Raw genomic sequence first — 12,794 nt, forward strand, 5'->3', positions numbered from 1 at the left:
CCGTGCCTGAAGTTCGAGTTTAACGCCGCTTGTATTCAATCCACGGCTCTCCAACTCCTTCTTTAGTTGCTGGATCTTCAATCCACTGAACTTTGCCATGTCCTTGTTGTCCTCTGGAATTTATTCAACAATTCCTCTTCTGACACCAATTGTAACGAATTTGCCTGCAAATATTCTTATTTGCCTGTTTGCTAAGTTCGTATCACTAAACTGTTGAATAAATAACTCCAATATTGAATAATGGAAAAATGGCCTTTATTAAAGTACTTCACAATAACACTTATACTTTGCAATTAGCTGGCTTAATAACCAAACTGATACCTTAAATGAAACTGAATTTCAAAATAATACTGCTATTGCTCGCTAGATATCGTCAACACTTCGGTCAGTGTCAAACTATTGGGGAACTCAGTCGAACGTCATATCAGATATGGGTTGCTGTGATGATAAATTTTTTTGAACGAATTTAGTATGAAAATGTAGTACACCTATATGGGTCCTACAGAAAAAGTCTTGAATTGGGGTATCTGAGGACGCATAATTATTCCAGTATTAAGAATACGCTAAGTTTTTCTACCCGTTCAAAAGTTCTCCGCGAAAAACAGTTTGAAACCGAAGTCGACTGCAATAACCCGTCCAAAAGTGTGGAAAGAGAAATGAAAAGACGCGTTTTGTCCTGTTATCAATAGTACAAATGCGAAAAAGTATTCGAATCATTTGAAGTGAGGCAAAAACGCGTCTATTAATACCTCCTCCGACGGTGTTAGTCGTGTTTTAGCAATCGTCTCCGGTAATAAAGTAACACAATTTGTTAATTAAAATTGTCCAAAACATATGGATTTTAAAGAGAGATGTAATTAAGTGCTCGTTTGAATGATATTTCTTTGTATTTTTAGAATAAAAATTTTACGCAGCTTTCGTTAGCCGCTACTACACTTTTTTGGACCTAAGAAGTACAACAGTGCCAAATAGCACCCGCAAAAAAAAAGAAACAAGAACAAGCATTTTATCAGGTGAGGGTGGCTGTGTATGTGCGAGCTGCTACATATCCTACTTTGTCAAAGTAAATGTCATTGTCTGCATGGCGGAACGATACAAGGTGTCCGCATCGAACAGCTGATTATAACCTTTTTTTATTTGATTTAGTACATCAACTTCCGGCGCAGTACGATTTTGACATTTGTCCATCGAATTTACAAAAACAAAGTACATGGAATTTTTATTTATGTATGTAGGTATGTCACCATGCTGCCACCTTGTATCGCTCCGCCATGATTGTCTGTCATATAGCATTGTCATTTTATTCGCTTGACATTTCATCCTTCATACTAATCGAGCAGTTACTTCTGTGTGAAAGCAAAAAGTTCACGATTTCATTAGAAGGTGAAATGAGATCATTAAGTTTCTGTGTGAAAACAGTATTACTTATTCTTATTTGTCATATTGTTTTTATCAAGGCTCTTTTGAAAAGCACGAATTGCAATAAGTTTGCATAGTAGCTTATGTACTTATGTACATACATACATATATGCGTTCTTACAGTTATTATAATTACCGAAATACAAACATACATATGCATGTATATATATATATATATATGCAATTTACGTCTATGAGTTGGTTGGGTTTGGCTGGAGTGCACATCTAAGTCTATGGTTCTGCAATTGTCTGTAATAAATGAATCACTAGATCAATTTGTTTACATTTATTTTTTGTAAACATTAACATATTAGGGCTGATAACATTCAAGACGACAACTGTGAAGCAACATCGATTCAGTTATTTTTACACATGTCTTGTGAGGGTCGTTAATTTTGGTGGCGACGTATGAGTTAAAATTGTTCAGTTCGAAGTTTTTACTTTGTTTTTATTCGCTTCGTTTCATGTTTTTTCGGTAATTTCAGTACAAAATTGGGGAATCTTGCAATTCATTTTTAATTAACTTCCCGGAGAGCTAGAGTCCTGAAACTTGGAACATACATAACTCGATGACATAAGGCAAAAAATCTTGCTAGATATTCCAGGGACAGTGAAATTTCAAAAAATCGTGCGAACTTGGAAATTTTGCTTTTAGCTTTAAGGAACATTCCAAGCTTCCTAGAAGCTTCGAACGAATCAGGTTGTAATATTTAGCATGAAAGAGTTTTCTAGATGGGACAGGGGTCGAGATGTTTAGGTATATTTAGAAATCCATTTAGAAGATGTCGAATGTAAAGATTTTTCACATGTATGAATTCACAATGGATATGCCTGTGTTTAAAGACACATTTTTCACTACGTTTTGAATCGCTTATATAAAGGAAGTGATCGAAAAATTGTGTTTAAATTACCTTCCTTTAAAAGTGGGCGGTGCCACGCCCATTGTCCAAAATTTTACTAATTCTCTATTCTGCGTCATAAGGTCAACCCACCTTTTTCGAAATTTTCGATATCGGAGAAGTGGGCGTGGTTATAGTCCGATTTCGTTCATTTTTGTGTATTTTGGAGCTTTTCGGCCGATGGTTTTAAGCAAAAAACAAGGTTTTTTCTTTTTTCTTCTACATGTTTCGGTGCTATTTGCACCTTCCTCAGGAAGTCTGTTTATTGGACAAAAAACATAAAATAATTTATAAACATCGACAAAAGTATATGGCATTTTCTACTAAACACATTAATTGTATTTTTCATTTTAAATAGCGATCTGAGAGGAGTGCCCAGGAACTTACATACCAAATTTCATTAAGATACCTCAAAATTTACTCAAGTTATCGTGTTTGCGGGCAGACGGACGGACGGATGGACGGACGGACATGGCTAAATGAATTTCTCGATTAGTTTATGCCGTTACGGGGTACCGTTATGCGAACAAAATATACTCTGTGAGCTCTGCTTATTTTCACTCACCTTTCGTTTCGTTTCACTCACCTTTCGTTTGATACACATATTATTTCTCATGTAATTTTGTTTATACTCAGCTAAGCAGAGCTCACAGATTATATTAATTTTGTTCGCATAACAGTACCCCGTAAAGGCATAAACTAATCGAGATAGATATAGACCTCCACATTTCAACTGATAAATTTTTATGTAGGGTTGCCTCCTCACCTTATTATTTATATTTCTTTATATATCCATTAATATCGCGGAAACGACTGCAATTTTGAATGAAATTTGGTCTAAGACCTTCTACCTAGGTGTTGCCACTAAGAATATTTTCACAAGGTTGCCATGTATATGAAATTAAAAAAAAATTCCACGAGATATGCCAATATGGGTATCAAACGAAAGGTATTTCACTCCGCATTCCAATAGAGATATTTTTAAGTATGGTTGCCACTTAGGGTTGCCCTCTCACCTAATTATACTATATCTGTATATCCACTACTATTTCGGAAACAGATCAACCGATTTGGGTGAAATTTGGTACATCGATGGTGTGGTAGATTCTTTTTCACCTAGGTGTTGTCACTGAGGATTGCGGCTTGACCCATTTGAGTAAAATTGTCTAGATAGTTTTGAAATTCAGATACGAAATGTAAGTGACAAATCTTTGTATTGATTTTGAACTATTCAAAAATGAATAATGCGATTATGCGACTAGGTTATTAAGGCAATGTGTAGGCGAAATAATACTACGTGCACATATTCTGTTGAAGCTTTTAAGAAGTATATTTAAGTTAAAATTCTAAAGACTCTAGGTTGTAATTACCCGTTTAAATTTTGTTTCAAGCTCTTTTGTCGCTAGTGATCTATATATTTTTGAAATCTATTTTAAGGGAACTCAACAATAAGTAAAAATATATATGTGCTTTTTTTGCAATAACCGCTTAAGTGTTATATTTTAGTTTGCCGCAAATTGATATTTAAGGTTTAAATGTATATTTGAGAAAATTTAAGACAGGTACTACATCCAAAGTTCGTGAATCAGATGGTTTAAAGTAAGGTTAATAAAGGCCACTAACTCCTTTTTAAAACGCTTGTGTATTACAAGAAATTTTTGCATTATAATAACTTAGTGGGTTATTGCTAATTTTAAAATATGCACACTTACATCTTACATCGACTTAAGCCGTCATTGCACATTTTGATTTAAATTATGCTGATCATAACTTATATCGACACAGGTTTTTATTGCAAACAGTAAACGTACGTACCTAACAACTTAACTCAAAACGGAAATATGCAGTCTCGAGATAAATATTTCATTTGTTAGTTTTATTTAAAAATAAAAAAAATTAATTTATTTACTACGACTCTTAGAGCCTAGGTCAACATTTAAAAATATTATTGCATTAATTAACAATATGTACTAGGTATGGAAGTGAATAAGTATAGTGATCTAAGTTTCATTATAACCCCTTCATTGAGCAATGGAATTTTTTAAAATAAATTACATATATTTGAACCTCTATTTAGAATAATCAAAACTTTGAAAGGCTCAATTTCAATAAGACTAGTTTTATAGAAGTTGTTCCTATTTACTGTTTAAATCCACTTGTGAAATGAAATACCATTGATATAAAGGTCTTTTTTGCAAAGATATAGCTTATTTTATTCGTCTACGACTCTTTTAAAAATCTTTTATATAAAAGTGGACGTGTTCTTTAACCGATCTCGTCCATTTTTTAAACGGTTTTATTTAGGTTGACTTGACAGGCAGGCTGCATGCACGGCCGTTGTGAACGAATCTTGTAATTAAAATTTAAGTAACTTCCCGATAAGCTACAAGCTTGAAACTTGGAATGTAGTTCAGAACCCGATGACAATGCAATAATAAGAAAAAAATCGCCGCTAGGTGGCGCATGGATCGAGATATTCACAAAAATCGTATTTGTGGGCCGATTTGGCTCATATTTGGAACACATAATACATGCAAGAATGAAAAGCGACTTATGAAAAAAAATCGCCGCTAGGTGGTGCAAGAATCGAGATATTCACAAAAATCGTATTTGTGGTCCGATTTGGCTCATGCTTGGAACACATAATACATACAAGAATAGAAAGCGACCTATCAAAAAAATCGCCGCTAGGTGGCGCAAGGATCGAGATATTCACAAAAATCGTATTTGTGGTCTGATTTGATTTGGTCCATATTTGGAGCACATAATACATACATGAATAGAAAGCGACCTATGATGCCCGATTTGGCTCATATTTGGAACAAATATTGCATATAGTCCGGTAGAAGTGACATCAAAATATTTTGGAGTTGGAGGAGGGACAAGCATACGTGGCGCAGAGTCGAGTAAAGTCTTTGGAAGGATTATGTATTGAGGACTTAGATTGTAACAAATTGTCAGGAAAGAGTCCTTGTAATAATGAGTCACTAAATGAACTAAATATAATAGGCAATTAAATAAAGACTAAAAACTTGAAAATAAAATAATTAAAAAAAAATTTTTAAGTTAAACGGTTTTATTGAAAACAATACTTACATGCAGTAATAATAATACGAAAAGCTAGAACATAATTAGGTAGGTCCTAGGTACTAGTCATCACACTCCTTATCAATCTATGGCGTTGATCAGACAATTAAATAAAAGCGTTGGACGCGTCATATTTCTATTGATAGTCATAAGTAAAACCAACTGAACCTTAATCAGGTTATGCTACGCCTAACATTTATTTAATTGTCTGATCAACGCCATAGATTGATAAGGAGTGTGATGACTAGTGCCTACGACCTACCTAACTATTTTCTAGCTTTTCGTATTATTATTACTTCATGTAAGTATTGTTTTCAATAAAACCGTTTAACTTAAAAATTTTTTTTAAATTATTTTATTCTAGAAATATTTCTTGCTATAGGGAAAATTTGTGTACCAAATTTTATTACGATCCGTTAATTTTTCTTCGAGTTATGGTTCCCGAAACATAGAAAATTGCTCAGTCATAAAAGGGGCGGTGCCACGCCCATTTTTTTAAATTTGAAGTTGTTCCTATTTACTGTTATAAATCCACTTGTGAAATGAAATACCATTGATATAAAGGTCTTTTTTGCAAAGATATAGCTTATTTTATTCGTCAACGACCCTTTTAAAAATCTTTTATATAAAAGTGGGCGTGGTCCTTAACCGATTTCGTTAATTTTTCTTCAAAGCATTCCTTATAGTAAAGGCAACCTCTCTGCCGAATTTTGTTACGCTAGGTTTAACGATTTTTGATTTATGATTAATAATATTTGTAAAATTGATTTAATCACAAGTGGGCGGTGCCACTCCCATTTTAAAAATTTTTATCAAGAGTCTCAATATCAGTCCACACGTCAAATTTCTACATTCTAGGTGTATTTACTAAATAATCAGGTTTTTTGTGTTTTCCAAAATATTATATATATAAAAAGTGTGCGTGGTTATCATCCGATTTCGCTCATTTTCACTACCAATCTATTCTGGGTCCAAATAAACGCGTGAAGATATCTTAATATTTACTCAAGTTATCGTGTAAGCGGACAGACGGACGGACGGACATGGCTCAATTAAATTTTTTTTCGATACTGATGATTTTGATGTATGGAAGTCTATATCTATCTCGATTCCTTTATACGTGTACAACCAACCGTTATCCAATCAAAGTTAATATACTCTGTGTGCAAAGCACTCTAAGTATAAAAACCTTCAAGGTAGAATCGTCTACCCGCTATGAAAAAAGCTTAACGTTTCTCAAAATCACACAAACATTTTTACATGCTGCCCAAACAAAAACCACTTTGACTAACGAATAAGGATTTTGCTACAAATTTTAAGATTTCATGTTCGAATACCGACAATTTTAAAGCTACGCTACATACTATGCAAACTGTCATCGTAGCTTGAGAGCAGCCTTTGGCGGACGAGTAAAGTGACTTGCTTGCGATCGGAAGGTTGTGATATCAAATCCAGGGAAAGAAAAGGCTTTTTTTCATTTTTATTTTTTTAATGAAACATCTGCTATGATAGTTTGTGATAAGTACATTGGATGTGTGCTATTTGATTGTACTAAAAAAAAGTTAAGTAGACTTAAGAACTCAAACGTGTTGCACAATGGGTGCAATAACCGCTTATCTCGATAGAGGTCCGTTATTCGCGACATAAAAAATTTACAATAAAAACCTGATTATATTTATAGCTCCACTTTGTAAGTTTTCCATTTTGCAATAATCGCTTACTACGACTTAAGCTATTTCTACTTTATACTAAAATGTGCCGCTTTGTTAAGAATATATGTTTGCAATAACCGCTTATCTCGAGATAGACGTATTATGCAACACAAATAAATGTTTACAATTTTTCTTGAGAATACATAAGCTACTTATGCAAATGTAAATTAGTACAGTTTCGAGTTCGGCGATTATGCACTTGCTAATAACTTCTCTATTAGTTTACCTAGACGGATACTGGCTGGACACAAATATGTAGCTTTAACTCGCGAACACCATACCACTAATAACTCAAATTCTTCTTAAGTCGACTTAAGCGGTTATTGCATGAGGCCACAGATATGTATAAAACAAGTTGAATATTCATAATAATGAAGAATACCGAGCAAAGCTTGGTCACCCAGGTACTAATGTAATAAAGTAGCCAATGCTTGCCTACGGCGGTTAGTGTTGCAAGAGGAAAATAAAATATTTCTCGAGTGTTTTCTTGTGATCTGGATATCGCGCTTTGGCCTCAATTGAATCTTTTTTGAAGGTAATCACTAGGTCCACTGTAATCCAATGCTTTTATAGTAAGTAACGGATTAATTTTCATAAGTTTTACAGAGCTTTTTAATGAGTGCAAGTATCGGGTACACGGTGGTATCGGAACAATACAAACCGTTCGGTGATCTGTCAGATAAAGGCCAATTAGCGTTAACTGGGAATAATGACAACGACCCTAAATGAGAACCATGGCGGAACGATACAAGGTGGCAGCATGGTGACATACCTACAAACATAAATAAAAATTTCATGTACTTGGTTTTGTAAATTCGATGGACAAATGTCAAAATCGTACTGCACCGGAAGTTGATGTATCAAATAAAATAAAAAAAGTTTATAATCAGCTGTCCCATGCTGCCACCTTGTAGCGTTGCGCCATGATGAGAACACTTCGAAGATTTTTAGCAATATTCTTGTGTATGTCAGCAGAAATTATGAAAACCATGGTTCAACTATATACAGCTTGCTCATCTGTAAAGCAACAAAATATGTCTGTTCAAATTGTCAAAACCTGTGTACTGGTGTTGGTGCGAATGGTATGGAATGGAAACATAAAACTTAGCAGTTTTTGTATGCGTAAGTAAAATGTTGCCAATGTGTTGGTTTCAGTTTGAGTTTGCCATCTCCTTTTGACAATCCCTTCGACCATGCCATGGTTCAATTATGTACCATTGAACCATGGACCATGCAATGATATAAATAAAATCAGCTAATGAGATGAGCCAACCTGTACATAATTGAACCATGATAAAACAGACCAAAACCACGGCCAAATTCACCAATTATACCACGATAACTTGTTAAGGAAAGCAATTGTTTGACATTTTCTATAACAACACTGTGGGACAGTAAAAATATATTATTTGTGAGACATACCTCAAGTTTACTCTAGTATACAAAAACTGCGTACTCAGTGTTTTAAATGCACCCCAAAATCTACATATATTTAGAGGCCAAAACCCCCTTTTTGAAAGGCGTATATCGGCAAATAACTTTACATAATTTGTAATAATATTAATAATAGAGAACACTGTTTGAAGATTTAAATTTAAGTTTTGGATACGTTTTGACTAGGCAAGTTGTTATTTGTGTAACTACCCTGCAGGGAGTATGGGAGACAATTAAGCTAGGCACTAGTTTCGGACTACAGGTGTAATGACCACCCCCGAACTGGTGCTGAGCGGATGCGGAGAGGATAGCTGTAGTGGAATTCACTAACTTTTTAAACCACATTTGCCATCGTTTTATTTGCGAATCGATATCTATAACGATTTCGTTATTCAGTAACCATTTTGTATCGATATTTGTTTATCGACGATCAGCTGTGTTGTTAAATAAACGGCAAGTAAATTGGACGGACTTAATATTTCTGGCAATTTTAGTTAAACAAGAAAATCGGAACTTTAAATAAATACTTTCAAACACGAAAAGCTGCTTTATAAATCAAATGGCGTTTGAGTACTTGGCGTACGTTTTATCACAAGATGAAGAATTACTAAGTCCATCGCCAGTATACAGATACGTTCTTAGAGAAGTAGATAACCCATTCCACTTGAATGCAACGGAGTTTCGAAAGCTGTACCGACTAACCCCAGACTTGGCTCAGGATATTATTTCTCAACTTGATGGTCAATTAAGGGGTACAAGAATAACTTCGATATCAACAGAGAAAAAAAAAGAAATTAATACCGCGTTCACTTACCTTTTGTTAAAATATGTAAAAACTTGCACAATAATGACTTTTAAAAGCAGTTAGTATAGGGAGTTTATTTATTTTTGGCATTCCTTTTGTGCTTTTCGCATTTTTTAGGTTTCGTTAAGCTGTGCTGCCACCTCTCTACTATTAAAACGAAGTTTAAATATCATTTATTTCGAGTCGTTAAAACTAAGTTGGTGAATAGTACAATCGATAAGGCAAGGGACAAAATCGTTAATTAAAATCCCGACAAATCGCGTCGTTATAAGTTAGCGAATTCCATTACTTGTAGCCATACTTGTACAAACAGTGCTTAGGCCGAGCTAGGTTTGGTTGGGCTGGCCGGTCCATGAGGATCTCACATTGACTGAATGAGTCCGTAGTGTCAACGCAAGTTTGTTTAACTACCAACCTGAAAAATCCTATTAAAAACCAGGACCTATGTTATAAAATAATTCCGTCCTCTTTGCAAATACAAATAAAAAGGTCTTGACAGCCGTATCACTTCTGGTGTTGCTGTTGTAGCGATAAGGACGCTCCCCGAAGGCCTTTGGGAGTGTTACCGATGCTGATGGTCCTTTGCCGGATGCAGATCCGGTACGTTCCTGTAACAAAAACCTTTAAGTTAGTAGCCCGGCCATCTCGGGAACGATTTGATATGACCACATGAAACCTTCTAGGCCATACCGCCCTCCCACCCCGTAAATCCATGAGGAACTTGGGATCGCCAGAGCCTCGTCTGTTAAAGAAACAGAATTCGCCACGGGTTGGTGAGGCTGACAATTGGTTTGGAGAAACTATATATTGCGCTGGCAACTCCTTGAAAGCATTGCGCTACTCAACCCCTTCAACCAATTTGGTATTTTATTCGCCGCTTACGACAGGCATACCTGCCGCCTAGTTCACTGGGGGTCCGTATCACTCCTCTGGAGCCTTTGCCTGGCAAGCGCAGGGCACGAGCACAAAACGTGATCGGTCGTTACCTCCTCCTCCTGCTATCACCGAGCAAGCCAGATTTAAAGGCATGTGATGCCAGAAGGCAGGTCCAGTCAGAATAATATCCATGAGTCTGCAGTCCTCTCTTTTTAATGATAGGATGTACTTTGTTAGTCTAAGTTTGTAAGACCTACGCATGATCTTGGACACTCCGAGCTTGGGTCCCGCTCTTACCTGGAAAATGAAAAGTTGCGAGGGTGATACCGCTACTAAAGCCTAGGAAACCAGGTAACGTAGGGACTCATATCGTCCAATATCTATCCTATGGCCAATAGCCAAGACACTTGGAGCCGTCCTGCTTCCTTATTTCACCGCAAAACTGTGACTTGCCGATCATCAGCATCGCCTCCGAAAATTGCACAGCACCCCACCATGATAAACGCCATCAACATACAAATAAATTAAGGGACGAATCGAAAATCCCACCATAGAACAATACTCGCAGCGCTAGACTTATCAAAAGCCTTTGACAAAGCACGTTATTGCAAGACTTCGAAGGTACAATTTTCCTTCCAGTCAAAAAGGTGGACTGCAAAATATTTATATGGTCGGCAGGCATCGGTGCCGTTCCGGAACGTAGCATCAAAACCCGAGAGAATTAAACAAGGACACCATAGCGTGGTGTTCTATCCCTACTTTTGTTTAACTTTTATATATCGTAGCCCCCTTCCGCAAAAAAAAGGAGTTCCCACTGTGTCCTACGCCGATTACTGCACGATAACGGCGACAGGTCCCGCCCCATTGATGAGCTATGCTATAAAATCAACAGTTATCTCCATAGTATTTCCACTGTCACCTACCAAATCCTTGGCGATCTTATTTAAAACTTATACAGAGTAACTGCCGACCGTGTTGGACATCCACGTCGATGGCAATACGCTACCGACTGCTTTACATCCAAAAATAATGGGTGTAACGTTCGATCGGAACCTACGTTTAGGCGGGCATTCAGCCGCAATCGTACCTAAAGTACCGGCAGCACTTGGAGCAAAGATAACTACTTACAAAGCAATAGACTGGTGGAAACTGCAAGCCTGTAAAAACACCGCTCTCAGGACTGCCGCGGGATATGTTCTTATCTCTACGGGACATCAGCTATACAGTGAGGCGAGAATACTCCCCATAAAACAGATAACTGAAATGCTGAGTAACCAGGAAAGCAACCTCCCCAAGGAGACGCGCGCCCCTATAGCTCAACCTCGATCTTGATACTGTCATAGCTTAAACTCTTAGGTCCAGGTTTCGGTAGTTGGTTAAGTTAAGTTAAACTGAGTTTGCCTAATCTCTAGTCAAATTTAAACTCCGGTTAAACTACATTTCTCCAGCCTTCTGCAATTATTCTATCCTGTTGTGAACTTGATATCCAACATCATTCTCCAATCACTGTCCAACCTTTGAAAGGTTTTCTAAAATTTATAGTTCTCTAACGTCATTCTCAAAATATTCTCGAACCTTTTAGAAATTTTGATAAATGTATAGTTCTCAAACGAATATTCAGCACATTTCTCCAGTTGATAACCTCTATGGAATATAGAGTTGAGGTGGTGTTGAAAAAAAGCATAAGCGTAGGTAGTAACAGTTTCGAAACAACTCTTGAGATTTTAGAGAGGTATGATAGTTATAAACATTAGCTCTAATGATACTCAAGCCCAAATGCTTGTTGGGTATATAGTAAAGAGTTTACCCCTGCCAGATCGGCCGCTTAAGCTAAGCCAAACCTTCAGTTAAAATAGAGTGAAGAACTGAAAAATAAGTTCAAGCGTACTTTAATTGAGGTACTGAGCCCCGACATACTCCATTTATGCCCTGCTTGCCAAATGTCACCAACCATCTTTTCAATTACAATGTGAAACCAACGCCCAAGTTTCCTCGGGCCCACGTTAGAGGATATTGATAATAATTTGTAAGTGGTTCCACCTATTGGATGGGGTGAAGCACTGCCACAACAACAACAAAATGGGAATGGTAAATTTTATAAAAAATTTTAATAAAATCTGTGGTCTCCGGTAGTATACGCACCAACCACGCCACTGCAATGGTCTTTAGTCTTGAACTTGAGAAGCTCGAAATTGCGTACTTTCAGTTCAAATACTGTTGTGCATGAATAAAGTACGAATTTAATTAAAGGCATTGTGTAGTACCTTCTACGTCTCTATATATACATACATACATACATAAATACGCTCTACATAAGTACATATAATCTAAGGCAAGAAAGTGAAGTTACATGTAAACAATTTATTTTTTCTTATATATACATAACAAATTACAAAATATTTAAATTAAAAAGCGCGCAAAAATTAAATATTCCCAAATATAAATTATAAGAAAGAAGAAACACTTTTAAAAAATTTCCAAGCTAAACAAGTCTGTTATAATGTGAAATGTTGTCATCAACATGTTGCAGCAACACACTTAATACGCTTCAATAAGTTTTCG

General features: G+C 36.1%; 1 protein-coding gene across 2 annotated transcripts in view; it reads left to right on the forward strand.

Annotated features, from left to right (window-relative positions):
* The window catches only part of LOC137240445 (lipase 3-like), a 69,422-nt gene that overhangs the window by 35,354 nt on the left and 21,274 nt on the right, over nucleotides 1–12,794 (forward strand). The window lies entirely within an intron of this gene.

This window comes from Eurosta solidaginis, chromosome 2 (genome assembly GCF_040869045.1).
Source record: "Eurosta solidaginis isolate ZX-2024a chromosome 2, ASM4086904v1, whole genome shotgun sequence".
In the NCBI taxonomy this organism is placed as follows: domain Eukaryota; kingdom Metazoa; phylum Arthropoda; class Insecta; order Diptera; family Tephritidae; genus Eurosta; species Eurosta solidaginis.